The sequence below is a fragment of the Neovison vison genome, chromosome 9 (assembly GCF_020171115.1).
Source record: "Neovison vison isolate M4711 chromosome 9, ASM_NN_V1, whole genome shotgun sequence".
In the NCBI taxonomy this organism is placed as follows: domain Eukaryota; kingdom Metazoa; phylum Chordata; class Mammalia; order Carnivora; family Mustelidae; genus Neogale; species Neogale vison.
The window spans coordinates 14,559,762-14,582,842 of record NC_058099.1 but is presented as its reverse complement, the minus strand read 5'-3'; the positions used below and the strand labels follow the sequence as shown (position 1 = coordinate 14,582,842).

The 23,081-nt window shown below is 43.0% G+C and overlaps 1 pseudogene; it reads right to left on the bottom strand.

The window, feature by feature from the left end:
- Positions 1 to 682: 682 nt before the first annotated feature.
- Positions 683 to 10,921, bottom strand: LOC122916700 (annotated as a pseudogene).
- Between the last annotated feature and the right edge of the window lie 12,160 nt (positions 10,922 to 23,081).

The window sequence follows — 23,081 nt, the reverse complement described above, 5'->3', positions numbered from 1 at the left end:
AATAATCTCTTCTTCATCACCTTCTATCCCAGGAATTGATTTGAAACAATATCTTTTTATTCCTAGGTAATAACTGTAAAGTGATCATGAGCTTAATCTACTTTTTATTTGCTTTCCACCTTTTTAAAAGTTGATGCTGTGTTCCTACAATTTCAGAGCATATAGTTGTTTTGGTGGATACCTTCTCTCTTATAAGCATCATTCATACTTTGTTCTACAGGTAGTTATATATTTAATGTTCGCCACCAGGCCTTATGTCAATGTCTCTCCACTCAATTTCATTCTTTGGTAGTTTACTCAGGAAAGACTCCTGGGGACAATATTTCCCGAGTTCCTGATTATTGATAGGAGTTTGTCTGCAGTCTTTATACTTGAAGGTAAGTTCAGCTGGATTAATAATATATGGCTCATATTTTTTTTCCTTGAGTATCTTAAATATGTCATTCCATTGTCTCCTGATATAAAGTGTTGCTGTCAAGAAATCTGATAGCCATCAAATTTTCTTTCCTTTTTAAGTGTCTTAGTTCTTTTACCTGGGAGCTCAAGGCATTTTTTAGAATGTTTTGATATTGGTCATTCTGGTTCATTTTTCTCAAGGATATGGTGTTCCTTTCCAGTTATGTGCCTACAGATCCTTTTTTTTTTTTTTTTTTAAACAAATTTGTTTTAAGCTGGTTTTTTTGTGGTTATCTGGTTGTTTTTCAGTATGAAAATCATCATTTATTAACTGACCAGGTTACAAAAATAATCATGGTAGATACCTTAGTTCATCCTTCTAGTAAGCCTATGGATATGGTTTTCCCTATTGCCAGTATCTTCATCTTCCTCAAAATGTGTGGTCTTTTTCTTGCTTCTCCCTCATGGAGAACATTTGAAGGACTTTAAGAAGTCATTTGCTTCTTTGAAACGTTTTCTCAGAGTAGATCTAGTGAATCGGATCCTCCGTGCAGAAGATGCCGTATTTACCGAGATATTGAACAGTCACTGTGTTATGTCAGGGCCATTCACTTCCTGTTGATTGTGCCATAACCATGCTTGTAGATCAGTTCATTTCCTGACTCTGGGTCCCCTCATGCTATGTATGGTTTCACAAGCCTTACCATTTTAACCGAAGCCTTGCTGAGCTTAACAAAGCTGCGATGGACAATCTGGCAAAGGTGAAGAAGCTGCAACCCTTTTCCAACCTTTGGGCTTACACAATTGACACTTCTGATCCTGAGAAAAGTGCCAGTTTGGGTTCTGCAGGTAGGCAGAGGTTGCTAGCTTTTCTTGCCACTCTATTCATTTGAATCTCCGCTCTGAGCATTTTCCTATATTCCTTGTGGTAATGTTTAGCTTTTTCAGAGATAAGCTTCCCCCTTCCTTTCCAAGAATCTTTTGGACAGACTTCTTTCTCAGACACTTGATCTTCAACTCTGCAAAATTATTTTGCTGTTTCTTAAGGGTTTCTGGCATAGCAGGAAACTTCTGTGTCTTCTCTTCTGCACCCTCCCTGGTTCCAGCCAGAAAAGAGCTGTTGTTTGGTTGGGTGGTTTTTATGATTTCTGTTCCAGTGCTTGGTTTCCTTATTTTGTGAGCTCTTACCTATTATATACATGTTTGTTGCCCTTACCTGTTTTCTATTTCTGTCACTCTTTATCAAATCTTTTTTTTTTTTAATCTCTTCATTTGCTTTGTTGTTTAAAATTTTACTCCTATTAACCTTTATTTTTTAGGTTATTTTCTACTGCATTCATTCACTCTTTGTTCTTTCCAGTTTAATGTTTATTTCTAAAATCAGAGTTTTTTTAAAATTTTCTAATTCTTTTGGAGTTTGTAACTTTATTACTAAGTGTTTCTGTTACAGATTTATGTTTTCTTTCATTTCTCCATTATTACCTTAATTTCTTTTAGTACATTTTGAAATTTGAGGCCACAGTTTTCCTCTGTCTAGAGTATGTTTTTATGGTGCACTTTCATTGCCAATAAATTGCCAATAGACATATTATTGTCCTCTCCGGTCCCCTTTCCCTTCACTAATACATTTGTATGGGACTCAAACTTGATCCTTTTCTGTTGCCTATTCTGATGTGAGCTTAGTCTTCCCTGACTTTTGGGAAGACTAAGTGGGTCAGGACAGATTTTCTAGCTTCTTGGTTCTATAGCACTCTCTCTCTCTCTCCACACTGTGACCTGTACTTTCTGAGAACACCTCACTTCTCCCCACCTTCAATCTGGCCTTCTCTTGCTTTTGCCCTGGTGTCTCTGTCCAGAGGCCTGTGCTTGGAGGGCCTCTCTAATTGCCAGGAACCCACTTCCACCCACCCACCCCCATAATATGCATATGCAGCTGTGATGCCCTTCTATTTGCAAATATTTTTCTCTGCATATATTTGTTTTCTCAACTGATACCCAAATTTTCCCTCCCCCTTGGGGATCAGGTGTCCTAATTAAAGGAAAAGAGGAAAAGGGGGTTGTGACTAACACCCACAGATGGTCCCAACATGAAGACTCCATAGTATCTTTTGTGGCTCAGTTGTAGAGTTCTCGTGGAACCAAAGCTTTACTTCAAGATGCTTGCTCTCTCTTGCTCATCAGCACATCAGAGCATGAGTTGAAATAAAGTCTCAAATTGTTACCAATATAGTTAAGTTTAGCTAGACTGAGCAAGGGCTAAAGCATGCTGGCAATTGCTCTCACTGCAACCTTGATATTGTTACCAAATGGTCTTGGGAACACCGGGTGCCTAGACACACAAACAATCAGAAATGTCTCAGGACCCTTATTTGGGACTATAGTCCTGGGAATCAGAGCCACTTTGCTAGTTGCAGGGCCCACTAACTTGTATAAAGGACAAGGTCGATATGGCACAGTTGAAGACTAGGACAAAATCACGTGTGCATGAGAGCAAAAGAGAGAGAGAAAAAGAGAGAGAGAACACAGAAGCACACATGTGCTCAGCGATGAGATAGGGAGGGGGTGGATACATTCACACAGGCATTTATGACCACTACAACAAACATCCTATGTAATGATGTGAGGCAAAACGTTAAGTGTGGAGCAGAATGGCTTGGTCAAGGAAGAGGAGCACTTATTAAGACACATCCAACTATGTCTGTAATTAAATTCTCCCAACATTCATTATCATCCCCTTTGTGCAAATGACTAAAATGAGGGTCAGAGAAATTAGATAATCTGCCCAAGGTTATACAACTAATAAGATCTCTTTGTCTCTTAAATTCATGCTCTGTCCACTTTCGGGCGCTGCTTCCAGACAGCCCCCTCCCCAACCCACCACCATCTGCTGGCGGCTTTGCATTTCAATAAGGGAATTGGGTTGAGGGTGAAGGCGAACAAACATTGACTATAGCTCCTGGGCAATCCTCTCGCCCACCAGCAGTGCTCCATGCTCATTTTTACAGCCTTGAGAGATCAACACTAGCCACCCTGGCTCAGCTTGACCCCTTGGGAGAGACAAGCAGGAGGCCAGCGGGTCCCTCCTCTCGGGCCAGCCTCCGCAGGCTAATTCTCGTCTGTCCTAATACTGGGACGGGGCCCTCCCTTCTCCCCCTCCAGCCTTGCCGCCAAGGATAGCAGCACAGCTGGAAAAATAGATAGGTCTTTCTAACCCTCTCATGCGTGTGCCGTGGGGCCAGGTAGCTCTATAAATATGGTAATGGCTTCTCAAGCATGCCCAGACTGGAAATGAGACTCAGAGCCCAGAGAAGGGCTGTTCCCACCGATAACTGTGGTGGCAGCCTTGCTAGAGGAGACAGTGCCTCTAAGCTTCAGGGTCAAATTAACTCCAGCTTCCCTCCTCCCCTTGAGTAGATCCCCTCTCCTTCAGTCCCTTCCCTCCCTGTTAATCGCCTGCACCCACCTGTTCCCTGATTACCCCGATGACACGCACAGGGGAAAGCAAGCGAGCAGAGGCTCATGTTTTGTCTATTACCAGAAGGCCCAGACTTGTGATAAAAAAAAAAAAAAAAAAAGATATACCAGCAACAACACAGCTACATTGATGTGTACAATGGGAAACCAGCTTGACACTTCCCCGCCGTGGTCCAACTGAGAAAAACGACAGCTACAGCGAGGCACCAAATGGCTGCTCAGCGTACAGAGCTGGGTGCCTGAGGACGCTCTGTCTGTACCCAGCCTCTCCTGGGTTCTGCCTTCAGTGCAAAGTGGACAGTGACCCCCTCCCCCAAGCCCCTTTCTGTGGAATATAGTCTTGTGGAAAATGATGATTGGGATTCTAGAGTGACTTTAGACAAAGCCCTAACATCACTCTAGACCCTTCCTTTTCTGTCAGATGAAAACGATCGTTCCTTCTTTCAGGTGGTTGAGGATTTTGAAGTCTTAGGTGGTGCTTCTGCTTCCTTCATCCCCACCCTTGCTATTTCTGGCTCCCCTGACCATCCCGTCTTGCTAACAGCACCTGAGAATAGTACTTTCCATGCATAAGCCATATTGCAAATAATGTTACAACACAAAATCGTAAGTCTTACACAACTGCAAAACGAACGGGTTTCCCGAGTATTGGTTTAATGCACTAGTGAATCAAAGAATCTGGAAGGTGTTAAAAACCAGTTCAAAGGGCAAATCCAAAACCAGACATATATATAGGTGATCAGAGATGCTGACATGATGTATTAGTGCATGCAAAGCTTGCTTGCAGCTGAGTGCTTGGGAAAGTTCAGAGATGGAGCTTCTATACCTCTACAGGACGCATTTCACCTCTCCAGACAAGAGTTATTTCCACTGGTCCGTTTGCTCAATTTGTAGAGTCATAAAATAGCTTAAAGGCAATGAAAGGTGAAGACTACTGCACAATCAGGTAACCAGAGGGAGCATTAGAGATTGTCTCACATTCTATAGGAGACTATAGCACTCATTTTTCACCATTTCAAAGTTGTGGGTTTTTTGGGTATTTTTTAAGATTTATTTACTTACTTATGTGGGTGGGGGGGTAGTAAGTGTGTGTGTTCAGGGAGGGGCAGAGGGAGAGAGAGAGAAGCAGACCCCTTGATGTGGGGCTCCATCTCAGGACCCAGGGATCATGACCTGAGCTGAAATCAAGAGTGGGACGCTTAACAGACTGAGCCACCCAGGAACCCCAAAGGTGTTTTTTTTTTTTTCATTAATAATTCTTCCTGAAAAATGAAATAGATATATACATAGAGTAAGCCAATTATACAGAAATACACTTATTAAAACAGTTTAAAATTTCATAATAGAGTAATATATGTGCTTCTTTGTTGAAATATTAACAAGATACTGTAATGACTACTATAATTTGGAAGGAGCCATATATATATATATATATTATAATATGTCAATAATACTTCAGGATATCTGTAATTACTGTAATGTGATTATGAAAATATCTATTATTTCTGTATTTTACAAGCCACAGATACTGTTAAAACCAATCTGATTTGTTGCTTAGATTCGTAAGGGAAGGAAATGACACATTTTAGTCAGAAGTTAATAAAAGTAAAGGTTGCATTTTTTCCCCCCGTCTAAGTTCACGGACCTTTAAAATTCTATTAGCCTCCATATTAAGAATCTCTGAATTAGATTTACAAAGAGAATCCCCCCTCACTGATGATGTTGAGATCAAGAATGATTATTCAAACTGAAGAGGAAAGGTAAAAAGTGAAACAAATTAAGTATGTTGGACATTATTGATGTGTTTGAGGAAGGTGCCCTTGGTTCTTTCTGCCCCAGGGTGACCAAGAAATTGAGAGAAACCCAGCATAGGTCTAGGGCATCTGAAGCTTATAAGAGCCCAGGGTCTAGGCAGGCAGGGCTGAGAGATGTTTCTAGAATTGTCCAAAGACAAGACAGTGCATCGGTGGGTTGCGGCACAGACTGTGGTCTGAAGAGATGGTCCATGTGGAGAGATTTGTGGTGCAGAAGATGGCAGGATTCAGCAGCTTCCTGGTAAGCTGCCAGGGCCAGAAGAGGAGAAGAACGGATCTTGACAGAGTCCACACCCAGCATGACTATGCCCTGTACTTCCCACAGGACTTAGACCCAGCTTCCCAGAAGGGAGAATTTACCCACATCTCTGGTAAAAAAAAAAAAAAAAAAATGATCACCATGCAGTAGAACAGTAGATTACCATGCAGTAGAACAGTAGATCAGTTGGGGCACCTGGGTGGCTCAGTGGGTTAAGCCTCTGCCTTCTCCTCAGTTCATGATCCCAGGGTCCTAGGATTGAGTCCCCCATCGGGGCTCTCTGCTCAGCAGGGAGCCTGCTTCCTCCTCTCTCTCTGTCTGCCTCTCTGCCTACTTGTGATCTCTGTCTGTCACATAAATAAAATCTTTAAAAAAAAAAAAGAAATTACTTTCAGTTATAAGAAGAGTGAAAGAGGTCCTCTCTCTTGTACACCTGTCCACATGACTCTGTGGACCAAATTTTGCCTCTTATTTATTCTACCTGAGAAAATGAGAAAACCTCATAAGGATAATTTTTTTTCCCCATCCCAGGGCCACAGTCCTTACCCTGGGATTCAAGGTCCTTCCTTTGATGGCCCTACCTGATTTTCTAGTCTCCTTTCTCACCCTTCCTCCTGACATGCTCCCATCACAGCCAGTAACTTCTTCTCAAGCCCTCTGCCCTCTGGCCATGGCTTGACTGTGCCTTGTCTTTGCCTGGAGAGTCTCCCCAACTTCTTAGCATTCTTGAAAACTCCTGCGGGGGGGGGGGGGGGGGCGCGGGGAGGGGGGGGCTTTGCTTGGGCCCAGAATATGCTCTATCCCCAACTCCCCTTCCCACTTAAGAAATTCTTTTCATCCTTTCTGACCGCACCCTCCAGCATAAATAACTCTTCTCTGTTGCCTTCCAGAAACCCTTCTCCCCAGATATTTGGAATATTGTGATTTATAACAAAAAAATATATATTTGGTCTGGGAAACAGCGCCCCTTGGAATTTCTTAAGGGATGAGAGCAGTAAGAGCATCTTTTGTTATGTTAATGAGTGACATCAGGAAATCACCTAGGGATTGGGGCTGATTATCTGTGGAAACTACCAAGGGATTAGAGGGTTGGAAATTTCCTTCCCTCCCCTCCCCCTGTCCCCAGCACTGATTGCCAGTAAAACCTCACGAAGCTAGGCAGAGGGGAGGGAGGATTCCTTTGCAGGTTTCAGAGGGGATATGGCCTTACTGATACTTTGATTTCAAATTTTAGCCTCCAAAATGATGACAGGAAAAATGTCTGTTGTTTCTAGCCACCCAGATGGTAGTACTTTGTTATGGCAGCCCTAGAAAAGTAACACAGAGGCTTCCTAGAGCAAGTGACATTTGAATAAATTTTGTATTTCCAACCAGAAACATGGGATTTATTTGCCCAACAGATGTGGACCAGAAGGACTTTCTTCTTTATTTTGCCTAGTATTTACAGGTCTGCGTATTTCACACAGGCGTTCTGATGCCCAGCTTACCTTTGTTAAAACACAAAATTCAACTGAGAAAATGTGAAGATCTAATTGGCTTCATTAAGCGATTCACGAATCAGGCAGCATTACATACAGCAAGTAGAAAGATGCTCTGAGGAGTTGTACATAGGGAAGGTCTTTAGAGACACGTGGGTGGGTCAAGGAAATTATTAGCAAAAGGACAAAAAGGGAGGGGGATGGGGATTGTTTCTGCCCAGGGCATCTTTCTTCTGGGGGTGAGGGAATGACAAGGTTTTCGTTGGTCGTTGCTCATGACCTCACTAGTGCTGATCTGGAAGTTGTGGATTGGCTGTTGAAAGGTCACATTCCTGGGACAGGTTTGACATATAATTGGCTTCAGTTTGCTGTCATGGGAGCATATGACTTCATTTTGGGCTTCAGGTTTCTTCTAGAACACCCTGATAGACGAAATAACCATATACCACTATGGGCTAGAGTTAAGTGGAGGTTGCCGTTCTGTAAGGAGCGTGTGCTCTCTGGTTGTCCCATTGCCTAGTGCTCGCACGCCTGGTCCTCATCACTCTTTAACATTTCCTGCCTGGTGTAGATGCCATAATAAATGCATGAATGGGTTCTAAGATATTAGTCAAAAAAGAGTTCCAACAAGAAGTCTCTGCAAATCTCCCCCGGAGCCCTAGCGGATGGCACTGATTGTCACCTGTCCTCCAGAGCCCTGGCCACTTGCCTGTGTCAGTAGCAGCGGGGGTATGAAACCTAGCCCTCTATCTTTAATTAAATCACCACTCCACAGACATTCTCTTGGTCTGAACTTATTACCATACCTGGATCTTTTACCCTGGCTGCTGAATTCCAATGTGATGGATCTCGAGTCCCCTACGTGTTCCACAATTTGCTCTTTAAGTGAAAACGTTTACATTTTGATTGCCTAATGTGTTTCTATCATTTCCCATCCAGCAGGATGTCAGGGCCCTGTATAGCACTCAGTAAAGTAAACCAGTCTAGACTGCAAGTCCTTCATCAAGACAAAGCTCAGGTCAAACCCAACGCATCCAAAAAACCTTCCGGGGCAGTCCGATGTGAATATCCTGTATCATGTGAATATGCTTAACGCTCCAGGCGAACCAAATCAGAAAGACCTGAAGCTAAAGTTCGGCTTCACTCCATATTAGCCATTTGGGCAAATTATTTGATCCAAATCTTATGTGTAATATGGACACAAAAATTGCCCATCACTAAGGATTCTAATGGTGATTAAATGAGATAAGCATACATAAAACGTTTAGCACAAGGCCTGGCATGTAATAAACACACTCTAAAGTTGGCTGCTGTTGTTACCATAATTGTTAACAGTTTCATTGCGGTTTTTATTGTTGCTCCATTATAATGCACCAAACAGGGTCCAAATCTTCTGTTGCATAAAATGTGGGATCATGTTATTACAAAGTTTAAGAAAAAACTAGAATAAGGCTACTAAGGAGAAGGGGGAAATTGCCTATCATGTTGTATCTGGCTTCATGTCATCACGATATGTGTTTTTTATAGTTTCTCTGCAGTGCATTTCCTCTGAGGAAAAACCAAGCCTGTTTGACACCAGCTGGCAGATCAAATATCACAGAAGAGCCCTCCCTGGCCAGAGGGCATTTGGAGAAGTCCAGAGCTGCATGCGTGGAGCTATGAGCAATGAGTTTAGCCAAAGATCATAAAGGAGGATCACGCTGGAGGGAGGATACAGGACAATGTGATAGACAGACTTCATTTGGGATGTCACCCTAGGCTGATGGAGATACAAAGGGATGGGACCTCTGAATAATAATAATCAGATTGACAGACACCCTCTCCCTGGGAATCTGGGCAGTCTATGTTCTCATTAAGTTGGAGAGTGTTGTTTTTCTCACTCTCTTTTACAGTTGAAACTTTCTACCAGAAAATTGTGCTTTATCTATGCAAATGATGAGGCCCTATTAATGCCATGAAGAGCATTAAATATGAACAGACCAAAACTGATACAAGATAGAGTCATCAGTCTTGCATCACTGTAAACCACAAACTCTGCCTAAGGAACAACTTGTTTCACGTCATTCGTCTGATCAACCAGCTTCAGGTTCTCCCAGTTACTGAAAGAACAATGTTTAAATTCCTAGCATGTCTGCCTGCTGTCCAGATATGGGGAAGAAGGGTATAACAAAAAGAAGTAGTAGCCAACAGAACCTAAATGTGTGTTTCCTATGCTGGTGAAACATGCCACCACCCAACAAGTTACCATAGTCAACTACCTGGGCATTGTCCCGACTCATCTTTGCTTCTTAAACACACATTCCATCAAATATTCAATCAATCAATCAATCAGCTCTTAATATAATTTTCCAGTAACCCCAGAATTTATCCACTTTTCCCATTTCCTGCACCACCACCACTGTCTAGGTCCAAATCATAGCATAACCCGTAATCATATGTCCAGAACTATGTCATTATTCCCCCATCCTTTCATAATAACATGAGCAAAACTCTGATTTGTGTGTGTGCCCTGGGGATAAGTGGTGGGGATGAAGGTAGCAGCCCTGAGGAAGAAGGGATGGCTGGAGAAAAGGTAAATAATTCATAACAGATCACTTTTTATTGAGTGATTATTATATGTCAGCTACTGTGCTAAATAATGTTGGTTTAGTACCTTCTTTGTTGCTTCCTTCAATTGAGAAATGGAGTTGAATTCTCCTCTCTCTTTTTTCGTTCTTTGTTTGTTTGTTTGTTTTTATTTTTATTTTTATTATTATTAACATATAACATATTATTAGCCCCAGGAGTACAGGTCTGTGAATGGCCAGGTTTACATACTTCACAGCACTCACTATAGCCCATACCTTCCCCAATGTCCATAACCCAACCCCCCTCTCCCTACCCCTTTCCCACCGGCAACCCTCAGTTTGTTTTGTGAGATTAAGAGTCTCTTATGGTTTGTCTCCCTCCTGATCCCATCTTGTTTCATTAATTCTGAATTCTCCTCTCCTTGAATCGAGGTTGTCTTAATAGTTTGTTGAACCAGGAGAAGACAGAAGAAATGGAGTCTGGAGACCATGATTCTGGGTCATGAGAAGCTTTTCATGGAGTACTTTCTCTCTAAAATCTTTGAGAAGCTGTGCAAAAGGCCCAACAACCATGAAGTTGTCACACCATGAGAAGCCCAAACCATAGGTAGATGTCCTGGAGCCTGGATGTCACAGGAGGCAGATGTGGGCTAAGCAACAATGACACATCAGGCATATGGTGATGAAGCTATCTTAGACATGAATCCTCCACCTGTTGCTTCCATATGGGTCCACAAACAACTGCCCCGTGAGTCCTGAATTTTTGATCCACTAAATTGTGATCAGAATACAATAGTCATTACAAACAACTAAGTTTTGAGATCAATTTTGATGCCAGAATAGATAACCTGAACAGACTGGTTAACTCACCTTGTCAAAGTCAGAGTAGACGCTAGAACTGAGTCTCAGATCTGAGTGGCATGACTCCAGCATCTGCACCCTTCACCACGGGGCCATAGTGTTTCCTTAAGTGGCGAATACTGGTTGAAAGGTCTGAAAAAGTCAGGTGCTTCCAGAGAACAAGGCATCAGTGCCCAGCGTGAAGAAAGGAGTTTCTATGTATAGGCATTGTATTAGAAATACTTTCTCTGATGTAATGTTCAAAAAATCCTTTAGAGTAGGTGTTATTACCTCCATTTCATAAAAAAAGAAAAGTTTTATTTCAGAATCACTTGCCAAAATCCAACCCAAAGTTAGGTTTTAAACAGGTCAGGATCCAAAGCCATCATGCCCATGGTGCTGGGAGACGTGCTGAGTGACTTCCAGAAGCAGGTCCTCATGCTGGATTCCCCAGGAGGAAGACTCCCAGGCTTTAGCCCCAGGTAGGCTCTGAGCATGCCAACGTCCGTAGTGATTCATTCCACTTCTACATCAGAAGACAAAAACTTTTAATTAAAAAAAGAGAGGAAAAAATGCCAAAGACTGAGCAGGGAGTCCACACCATCTGACAGTTTCAATTTTCACTTACAGCTTACTTTCACCGATTGATATCCTTCCCTTGCCTGCTGAAGATAACCACTGGCTCCCATAAATCACCTTTCAAAGTCACAGACAACTGCCATTTTAACCCCTGCTCCAACAGAAACTTCACCAACGTTGACACCAGCTATGTTTCATTGATCACTACCCATCTGTCAGAATCTATGCAAATTTCTTGCCTCTATAATCCCATTTAAGTTCCACAAAATCCTATAAGGTAGGGATTATTGGTATCTCTAGTTTAAAGATGACTACATGGAGTCTTAGAAACTTAGCCGGACTTGCCCAAGGTAAGGCAGCAAATATGTGTCAGAGTTAATAATTCTCTGATATCTGAACACAAACTCTTAGATCACAGATTAACCTTGTTGGCATGGAGATAACCATCCATGCTTTTCACTTTCTCACCTTTTTCTTTTTTTTTAATTTGGAGATACCCAATGATCATAACAATTATGTGCATGAACATCATTACCCCCTCTTTCCAAAGACTAAAAAGAGATAAATTCAGAACCATTCTGCCCATCAAATGATGACAAGAACAGCTAATGTTTATATGTTTGCTCTGAGCTAGGCATTGTTTAACTACTTTAAATGTATTAGTTAATGTTCACAAAATAATATAATAATAATAGTAAGTATTATTATCATCCCCATTTTAAATGATGAAATTGACTCCCAGAAGACTGATATCACTGAAATCCCACAACTATTACAGAGAAGCTCAAAAATAAGACCCATTTCTCCTGTCTCTTAGCCTAGAATGTTTTTTCCACTGCACTGACCACATCTTATTACATATATGTCCTTTCCTTAAAGAAATGGAACAATGTGGGTGGGTTCTTTTTTTGGCCAAGACACTGCAGATTTGATAATGAAGTACTGGGATATTAGGTAGCTTAATTAAGAAAAGTGCATATTTGGGCAAAATTTAATGAAGCAGTTACTTTCAAGGATGGCACTTGCATGACCCTGGTTGTGAGAGTGAACACTTCTTAAATTTTCCCACCCATCCCCACCCCAGAGCCTTACTCCCTTCCCTATATGAGTATTAGTCTCAGGGGTGTTGTGAGAGATGTCCTGTGGAGCTGTGATGGAAGACAGTATTAAATATATCAATTTATCATTTTGAGCACCAAAGTAAGCCCAACTTACAGGGGACCCCAGGGAGGCTCCTTTCCTTTGGCCATTCAATACTCATTAAGGGAGTACCTCTACATTCGCCAGCACTACTGACACAGACAGAAACCCAGCTCTCCCTCCTGGGGAAAGGAGGTGAGGATGTTCTCTACAGACTCATACTTGATCACCGCGTGAGCACTGGAGTAGAGGCATGGATTCCTGAGAGTCAGGTGGAGAAGAGCCTGCACTATATCAAGTTCTTGAATTGCTAACATCAGAAATCAATTCTAGTTCAAGAAGAAAATGAAAAAATAATTACTGGAAGGTTATGGGGTTGATCTCTGGTCTTGAAAAGGAGCAAGGGCTGCTCTAGGGATCTAGGGGAGGGGATGAATGGACCGTCCATTCAGAACAATGCCAAAGAGAGAAGCGAGCCCCAGCCATTGATCCAGCTGTGCCACTCTGCGCAAGATTCAGATTTCCAGGGAGTGTGTCAGACTGACCTAGCAGGTCATGGGGCCACCCTCTGGCGAGGCACACAGGATCACAGGATGGGACAGGGTCACTTTAACAAAAAGGAAATCAGATGCCCTCATCCCCAGGATGATTAGAGACAGGCAAGCAGGACAGCTGTTCACTAAAATACAAAACAAAACAGAACAAAAACAGAGAAGCAACTCTATTAGTTTCCTAGGGTTGCTGATGTAAACTACGGCAAACCAGGGGCTTAAAACAACAGAAGTTTATTCTATCCTAATTATGGAGACTGGAGAACTGAAATCAAGCTATCGTCAGGGCCATGCTCCCTCCAAAGGCTGTAAGAAAAAAAAATCTTTCCTAGTCTCTGGTGGTTGGCAGCAATTCTTGGTGTCCCTTACCTTGTAGTTATATCACATCAAGCAATCTCTGTTTCCATGGTCACGTGGCCTTCTTGCCAGTAAAATGTGCCTTCTCTCTTTATAAGGACACTGTCCAATTGGATTGAGGACTCACTAATCTGGTATGGTCTCATCTTAACTTGATTACATCTGCAAAGACCCTATTTCTAAATAAGGTCAGATTTACAAGTAGTGGGAGTTAGAACTTCTGCATATCTTCAACATATCTCTCCCAAGAGGACTGGTGGAACTTCAGAAGCATTGAAGGATGCAAAATCTCAGCAAAGAGCCAGATAAATTAAATGACCAGAGATAGGTGGCATGGAATAAAGAAAGGGTGATGAGGCAGCGAGAGGCTAGGGAAGAAAATAACCTTGGCTGCATCATAATGATGGACACAGAGAAACCCAGCAGAGGGAGGAGTGAATAGTCCACATGAGCAGCGATATAGGCTGATCTACGACTGGGTGAAAGACACAGCTCCTTCCATTTCCTCTCAAAGTGGCTGCTGGAAAGACCCCAACATGAAGATGAACCCCTTTCAGGAGCAGCTCCCATTCCAGGAAGCCTGTAGGACCTCCTGGGCCCCTATTCAATCCTCCCAGCTTCTGTCCTCTGTTTCCTCTTCTTTAAGTGTCCTTTACAACTCCCCACCTGTCCCCATTAACATGCATGCCTCTTCCATCTCCTTACTGTTAACCTGATTTTCCAGAGGAACTCTCTTTTGTCTGCTCACATTAACCTTAAAAGTAACATGGATTGTCCTTTTTCTAATCTAATCTCCCTGGCCATCCATTCAGCCTCTTCCTCTCGATGGTTCCACTCATCACATCTCTTTGAAATGCACTTGGGAAAAATGGATGTCACAAAGCAAGAAGAACAAAGAAAAAAGAACCCCCTCCCTGGATGTACACATCCAATCAGCTTTTCTTTTGTTCACCCAGAGGGGATTCTGATTGAGATCAAGATTCAGTCTTCAGTGCCTGAAGGCTTCAGAGTGGAAGAAAGTCATATATATGCAGAGATCTTGAAAATATCATAAAGAGGCTTCCAGCAAACCAGAGAACTAAAATAAGGACTTACTTGGCATTTAGAACTTTTTTTTTTTTTTTTTAATGTGGGCTTGGGGACCCTCAAAACAGAGAATCAAGTTACTCTGAGCACAGTACTTTGCTGAGCTTGGAGCTCTGGTCATTTTCTTTTTCTGAGACCCAAGATCTAGGTACATCTGTCTCAGCATGCAGTGCTCTAGCCACACTGAACTTCTCTTCATTCCTAGAGCACCCTGCTCTCTCTCTCCTACCCCACCCACCCCTATCACTGTTGGTTTAGCTATTTGTCATCCTTCGGATCTCAAGTTAGAGGTGACATCCTCCAAGAAGCTACAGTGAAGCCACCAGGTGGGAAGACTCTCTCCAGCTAGGCAGTCCAGGGCTGTTGCGCCTCTTTCTGCTCCTCCCATAAATACTTAAAACCAGCATGGCTTGCACACTGCCTGGGGTAGGATAAAGGATGTGGTAGCAGGATGGCCTCGGCGAGGGAAAGGAGCTGTCTGTTCTCTGCCTCTGACACTTCTGTGCTCAGCCTGTGAGGGCAGGGGACAGAGATCATCCGCCCCGGCAGGATGCTGAGCATCCCAGGGAAACACCTGCTGACAACTGATAGACACTTCTAGGAGCTCTGTTCCTGTGCCATCCCTTTGGTGTCTTCCTCTGAATCTTTGCTCAGCTGCTGCTGCTGTGTCACTGGCCCCCAAACAAGGAGCTCAGTGATCTCATGAAGTAAAAGGCTCTAAGCTGCAAGGATCCTGGAGATTATGTCACCCTGCCCCAGCAGGTACAACCTGGTAAAGGGAGGGCTGCAGAGGGGAAAGGACTTAGAATCTTTCTAGGTTGTTTGCAGAGGTAGGACTGTGCTGGGAATTTCCTGACTCCCAGTTTGGTGTTCTTCCCAATAGCGTAGTTGTTTCTTTGATGGCTAAGAAAAGGAACTGAGCACAATTGGTCCAACTGTCTCATTTTATAGATGGGAAACTGAGCTCCAGAGAGAGGAAAAGACTTGTCCTAGGTCACAAAATATGACCCTGCCTTGGTTATCTGTGTTCACATACTTCCCCCTGAGCTGGTGAGTCCCATGAGAGGACTCCTCGTTGGATTCATCTCCATACCTAGGAAATGACTGTCACAGAGCAAGTGCTAATAAAGGGTAGTTAAATGGATGATGACTTTAAAAACAAATGAATAAACATATAGATGAATGAGTATGTTCTAATGAATGAACTAACAAATTCACCCCACTTATCATTTTGGTCCCTCTTGGGAAGAAACCCCTTGGAAAGGAGCACTTGAAGGTGTCATCACTCAGGAATGTCAGAGTTCAAAACAGTTTTGAATGCTTTTCTTCTCCCCCACAAGGATTGAATGCTTTTCTTCTCCCCCCCACAAAGATTTATTTCTTTATTTGAGGGGCAGGGCAAAGGAGAGGGAGAGAGAGAATCCTAAGGAGATTCCCTGCTCAGAGTGGAGCCCAACACAGAGCCCAACACAACAAGATCATGGCCTGAGCTGAAATCAAGAGTCAGACACTTAACCTCCTGAGCCACCCAGGTGGCCCTCAAAGGCTTGTCTAAGCATGTGATTTGATGAAGGGAGAAAAATCCGCATCAAAGTGGGGAGAGGCCAGGGAGGAAAAGCTAAGTGTTGTCAGGGTAGAATGGCTGGACAGATAACATACTTAACATTTCTCTCCAGGTTATAAAGTTCTTTTCAGACCCATTATCTCCTTAATCCTCAAGACAGCCCACTGTGGTGGGTGTTTCACACCCACTTCCCAGACGAGAAGACGGAGGGTCACAGGGAGAGAAGAACTAGCCCTCAGCCACTAGGATCCTGCTGCTGCATCTGGCTTAGAATACAGGCCCCCTCATTTCCCTCCTTGCCTGGTGGTGTTTCAAACTATGCTGAGGGCTAGGGCGGGTCCTGAGGGTACCTCGTGCCTCCTGAAACCAAAAACAGCTTGTGCTTTCTCCAGAAAGGAATCTGAAAACAGCTGGTGTCATCACGCTGGGACCCTGTGGGCTCAGAAAGGATTAAACTGCAGCCCCGTAGACTGAGCTCATTTCTCACCCTGTCTCATTAGGAGCGGCCATCAGCGCCTGTAGCAGGGAGCTAGCCCATCATCCACTCACACCTCCTGCTTGCAGGTGACAGCCCCGCCGGCTGCTCCATGCCACGTCTCGTGTCAATTTCTTGGAGACAAATGGTGGGGCTTTTCCTAAGAAGCTGAGATGTGCTGTTTGTTCCACCAATATTTATGGAGCCCCTTGCTGACTGTACCCGTGAGTGCTAGGTGCATTGGGGAAGAAGAGAATGAGCAGTCCTAACAAGATACTAAATGTAAACAGTATCTTATTTATGATTGTCATTGTTGCTGCAGCTACTGCTATTACTTAAGGCTACCTTGTACTGAGCACTTAGGCTGCACCAGAATCTCACCAGGCACTTCGCTCTTCTTATGTAGTGATGATGGTGATGATGATTGTACGAGGTCCAAGTGTTATGCCCACCCAGAATCTCAGAATAAGATCTTATTTGGAAGTAGGGTCTATGTGGATGCTATCAAGTAAAGAGGAGGTCATAGTGGGTTAAGATGAGACCAAATCCAATCACTGGTATCCCTATAAGAAGAGAAGAATTTGGACACATACACAGAGAAGAGAATGCCCCATGAAAACAGAGACACAGAGCAGGGCATCACGTGGAGACAAAAGCAGAGACTGTGTGATGCATCCGTAAGCCAAAGAACACTATGGACTGTCAGTAACTACCAGAAGCTGGGGAGAAGCAAGGAAGGATACTTCCCTGGGAAATCTGAAGGGTGCATAGCCATGCTATCACCTGGATTTTGGACTCGTACCTCCAGAACCATGGGAGCATTCATTTTTGTTGTTTTTAAGCCAACTGATCTGGGGTCAATTGTTATGGCGGCTCTTGGAAAAGTATGTAATGATTTCAGCTGTCCTTTCTGTGGTACTTTTCACAGACAGAATTATGAGAAAATTTCACATAAATTACCCTTTCATCCTCATATGAAATCAGGAAGAGTGTTCTTCCGAACCCCCTTTTGTAGATGAAGAAACGATACATCCAGAGAAGTTAGTCAATGTGCCCCAGGCTCACAGATCACGGAGTTTCTTTCACAGGCTGTCAAGACAGTGTTTGCCTTGAGCAAACTCTTCAACCTTGAGCTTGGAGTGGTCCTTGGCCCAGCCCTAGCACACCTGTCCAAACGGAATTCCCACCGCATCTCCTCATGCAGTAATAGAGAGCACAGCTTTGGGGTTTGGGGCACAAATATGAAAGGTTTTGGAATACCAGCAATGTGACTTTTGAGCAAGTTTCTGAATCTCTCTGGACTTCAATTTCCTTATCTACAAAATAGTGAAAAGGGTATCTATCTTACAGTATTGCTGTCGTGATTAATGAGATAACACAAAGTTTATGGCACATAACATGATATATAACATTTATGGTTATTTATGTTATTATCCAACCTAAAATAAATTTGCTCTTTCTCCTACTGCCTCTGTGAGGTGCCAGTTTCCTCTTTTATGCTCACTATTTCATCTTCTGAGATACCTTTCTCCCTCATTTCTGCATATAACAACCCTACATATGACCCAAGGCCAAGTTCCAAAGCCCACTTTTCCATGGAGCCTCCCTAAATCCTTTGGCAGGAATGGCTTCTCCCTCCTCTGACAAATAGGGCCATCTACAAACACTTCGCTTAAATGGCATCTGCACTTCTGTCTTGTGTTTCTTCCTCAGTTTGGATGACAGCTGGGGATTTGTCTTTATTTTTTTTTTTTTAAAGATTTATTTATTTATTTATTTGACAGAGAGAGAGAGAGAGAGAGAGATCACAAGTAGGCAGAGAGGCAGGCAGAGAGAGAGGAAGGGAAGCAGGCTCCCTGCTGAGCAGAGAGTCCGATGTGGGACTCGATCCCAGGACCCTGAGATCATGACCTGAGCCGAAGGCAGTGGCTTAACCCACTGAGCCACCCAGGCACCCCTTGTCTTTATTTTTTAAGTACAACTTCCTTAAACCACTCAATTTCCCGGCAGAGATAAGTAAACCGTAAATCCCAGAGCCTGGGGAATCATTCTAACACAGCCCCTACAGCCAGGTGTGCTGCCTCTGCTTCTTTTTCCTTGTTGTTATAAACTTTCCATTGTTCTTCTCAAAACTTTAAGATCCACTCTCTTCCCAACTGGGGAGGGGCGACATGTTGTTACCTTCTCCATCCTCATACCGCCTCTCCTTGAAATCTTCCTGCTGCCTCTGAAACCCAGCCCCCACTTTGAGAAAATTCATCAAATATTTTCTCAACTCACTTGATAGTTGCCTGCTAAGAGGAAGTCTATCCATCTCTAAGAGTTGTTTCCAAATTTATCATAATTGACCATCCTCCAAGCACCATTCCAAGTGTCTTATATGGATTAATGGGTCTACTTCTCACCTTAAACATGCATCTAGGATTATCCTTCTCTATAGCTGAGGAACCAAAATAGCATGCCCATGCTGTGCAGCAAATGGGAGTCAGAACCAGGGTTCTAACCTAGATTTAATCTCAATGCCATACTCCTCAAGAGTCTAGATTGCTCCTTTCATTTGCTTGTTATTTATACCCATCTCTGATCTTTCCCCAAACTTCAAAAGAGGTAGCTGTGTTGATGACCCTCTCACGTTGCCTAGAAATGTGGCTAACACTTGTCAGTTGGATGGTGATCTGGGAACTGGAAATGACCAGGTCTGCCACACTTAAGGCCCATGAAAATGTCATGAGATCATGCAGATAAACCATAAACCTTACAGTCCAGCAAATACAAGGGTGAGCTGCTTACCAGGAATAGCACAGGCTCTCCCTTACGGAACAGAGCTCAGAAAGGGACAAGCAATCTGAAAGGAAAAGTGAACCTTAAGATTGGACAGAAAGCTGTCTGAAAAATAAGATGGGAATATGATTCCAGTGGTGGGTGCCTAACTCCATAAATTTACGAGGACTCATTGAATTGCACACTTAATATGGGTCAATTTTATGGCACATAAATTATATCTCAGTTGAGTTGTTGAAAACAATAGGATAAAGGAAGAAGTGACATTGACGTTGTTTTGAACCTGGCCACAGTATCCACAGGGCCCATAGGCAAAGCTTCAGGCTCATGAGATTGGCCAGGGTCTGATATCCCCCCTGGGGTGGGGCTGAGGAGAGGAATTTTCCTTCGAAATTCATACAAATGCAATGTGTATAGTCAAAATCAATTGCTTAATTAAATTCGTCTAAAATGTAACATTGTATCATTTACATCAGCCGCATCTCCATCTTAATGTAAGTTTTAAGGAAATATATTTAAAGTGGAGTGTGACTGTATTTCACAAGGTTTCCCAAAGTAAAAGTATCCAAAGTCTCTGAAACCTAAAAATCTTTCAAATGACCTTAGTTATGAACACAAGTCCTCATGTACCAGGAATTCCTCAGGCTTAGTGCAGAGGTCAGCAAACTCTCTCTGCAAATGTCCAGATCATACATATTTCAGGCTTTGTGGGCCATCTGGTTGTTACTGCAACCATTCAATTCTGCTATTGTAGCCTGAAAGCAGCTACAGATAATACATCAATGAAAGGGTGTGGCTATGTTCCAGTAAAATTACTTACAGAAATAAGGAGCTGGCCAGATTTGGCCTGCACACTGTGTTTGCTAATCCCCAACTCAGTGGTAGGACACTAGCTCCAAACCGCTGAGCTGGAGATGGAGCAGGAAAAGACTACCTCTCTCTCTCTTCCTCTTCTACACATGCACAACAACCTTACTCTCCTTTCTGTTCTTTCTCTCCTCTCTCATTCCCCAAGCTTCCTCTGTTGTTGTGTCTTGAGCATAACCCATGAGCTCTCCTCCAACCACAGTGTGTGTCTGCAAGACTTCCCATCATGGGAAGTCACTACCAGCTAGTTCACTCCCTGAGTCCCTCAAGTTTAAAATTCTAAGGAAAGAACCCAATTATCCCACCTCACTTGGAGTCCAAGCATGGATCATAGGTCGTGTGGAAACTAAAGGTCAGTCATGCTCCATTCAAAGGTCTACATTGCTTATTTTGGGCTTCAGTTAGTTGGGGTTGGGGAAGGAACAAGGGGCAAGATTAAGTCCAAGATGTGGGTGTTTAAGAGCTCATAACTAAATCTCAGTGGGTTGTATTTTCCCATATGCCCAGAAACCCAAAGGTCAAGCAGAGAAACTATGGGCTTTAGCAAGAGGAAAGGGTTATTATTATCTAGTTGTGCTTTCTCCAATGACCTCAGTAAGTCACATAAACTTCCTAAGCTTTAATTTTTTCATTGGGATAATAATTGTTTCCTTAAGTGAGTATTCTACCGAGGGGATGAGATTAATATTGGAAGTGGGAAATACGGTAGACAACCGCTACATAGCTGCTTCTCTTACTGTTACAAGAATGATGGTATCTATCTTATCTACTTGGGTTCAGCAATTATTCATTTGAAGCAATTCAGTTAAGAATTTATTGGGTGTCAACTATGTAGATGAGGGTCATCATACATGAAATGTCTCTCAGAACTGCTCAGCCCCGGACATGTGTCTGAGTTCTGTTACGGCTGTTACTACTATAATCACCCCGCATCAGGTGACTGGGCGTAGAGAGCTGGACTGACACCACACCAAAGAACCTGACTTAGGAGTTCGTGGCAGGCAGGCAGAGCCAGAGCCCTGCAACAAAGGCAATATAGCTCTAAATAGATAGCCAGGGGAATTTTTTTCTATATTAAACTATTGATTTTTCATAAACCAAGAGCACAGAAGGCCAGTGGAAACAATCGAGTTCCAGGTCTAAAACATTAGACCATTCTTTGTCCCTTGTTGGCCACTTTCAGGAAGTAACTTCCTTTTAGAGAAATGGTAAAACTTCTTTATTTTTAGGCAGTAAATGGAAGGATAGAAGGAAGAAGGGAAGGAAAGAAGGAAGAGAGGGAGGGAGGAAGGAAGAGAGAAAGGGAGGAAGAAATGGTGCAGTATAAGAAAGTCACTCTAAACTCAAAGACAGGAACTTGATTCAGCCATTGAGCAAATAAACACCTTCCTTTCTTCAGATGTTAAGTGGTAAAGCTTGATGATTTCTATGTTTGGACATCCTGTGACTCTGTTATGGGAGGAAGGCAGCAAGGTGGGAAAGGATGAAAGAAGAGATACGTAAGTGAAGGCACAGCAGGCTTCTGACGATGGTTCTAGTTGGATTCTCTCCTTCGGCTTCACTTGGATTCCACATGTAAGCCCAGAGAATGTTCTCATCATAACCTTCACCTCTATCGAGGAACAAATTGTGCTAATGGGGACTGAGGTGTGTTCAGTTGAGTGAGGGAGCTCTATTAAAAAAAAAAAGTCAAAATATTTATACAGAATTTTGGTCTCAGAGGCCTAAGCAAGTGAGGAACCATGAGATTGAGGGTAAATCTTCCTCCCCCTGGAGTTATGCCCATGGGTAGAATAAGCCTGGGGGAGATAATAAGCAGGAGAAGCTGCAGTCCATTAGTCTTTAAGACTAGCCCCTCCTCATATGTATTTAGACTGAGATTTCATGGTACTTACTAAGCATCGGTTTGGTACTCCACATACATAAGGCCATAAAAATCTTCACTTGGGGAGGAAGACATCATGGTCTCCACTTTCTGATTTTGCTGTTGGAGACCACTCACTCCTCTAAGAACAAAGCTGAATATTACATAGAAACTGAAGACAAGATCCATCTTCTGCTACTAAGACATTTTGCTCATTGGGGGTCCCATTAATTGGAATTCGTTATGTGTCAGACACTGTGATGAGCTTTTCAGACATTGTGTCATTTACTACCTATGACAGCCCCATGATAGGTATTACTACCCACATGTGAAATATCACAGACACAGTCATGTCTGATGTGTCATGCCTCCAGCTTATCTCCTTGGAATCAGCATGAAGAAGTTGTCCCTAGAGTCAGGCCACTGCTTTTTTCTAAATACTGTTGCTCCTCCCAGCCTTGATTTTGGGTCCAGGAGCTCAGAGACATTCCGGGATCTGGAGCCACCTGTCAGATGCCACTGCATGAGCTGGCCATACTGTTCATTTGTTTTTTTCCCACTTCCTAGAAGGAAGAGGGCTGGCTTACAGAGAGGTGCGTGTCATAGAAGAAAATTAAACCATCAGGGCAGAGTCAATTTGTTCACTTTGGGCCCTCTCTGACCAGTGTCATTGCTCATTCGTCCCTCAGCCATGACAGTCCAGCCACATGTTGCTCTGTGTAGGTAAGGAGACACCTAAACTTTCACTGAAACTTAAGTGCTGAGCTAAATTCTCACCATTTCCAGAAAACCTTCCCTCAGCATGAGAAGGTTCTACAAACCCTCTTCCTTCTGGTGTTCTAGGACTTAATTTATGTATGCATTTATTCATTTGTTCATTCATCCATTGACTCATTTATTCAGATTCTGCACGTGGTCTCTAAGCCTCCTCTGAGAACAACTTCTCATGGTTATTGCAAGAGTAATTTGTCCAGGTGCCATTGTGGCTC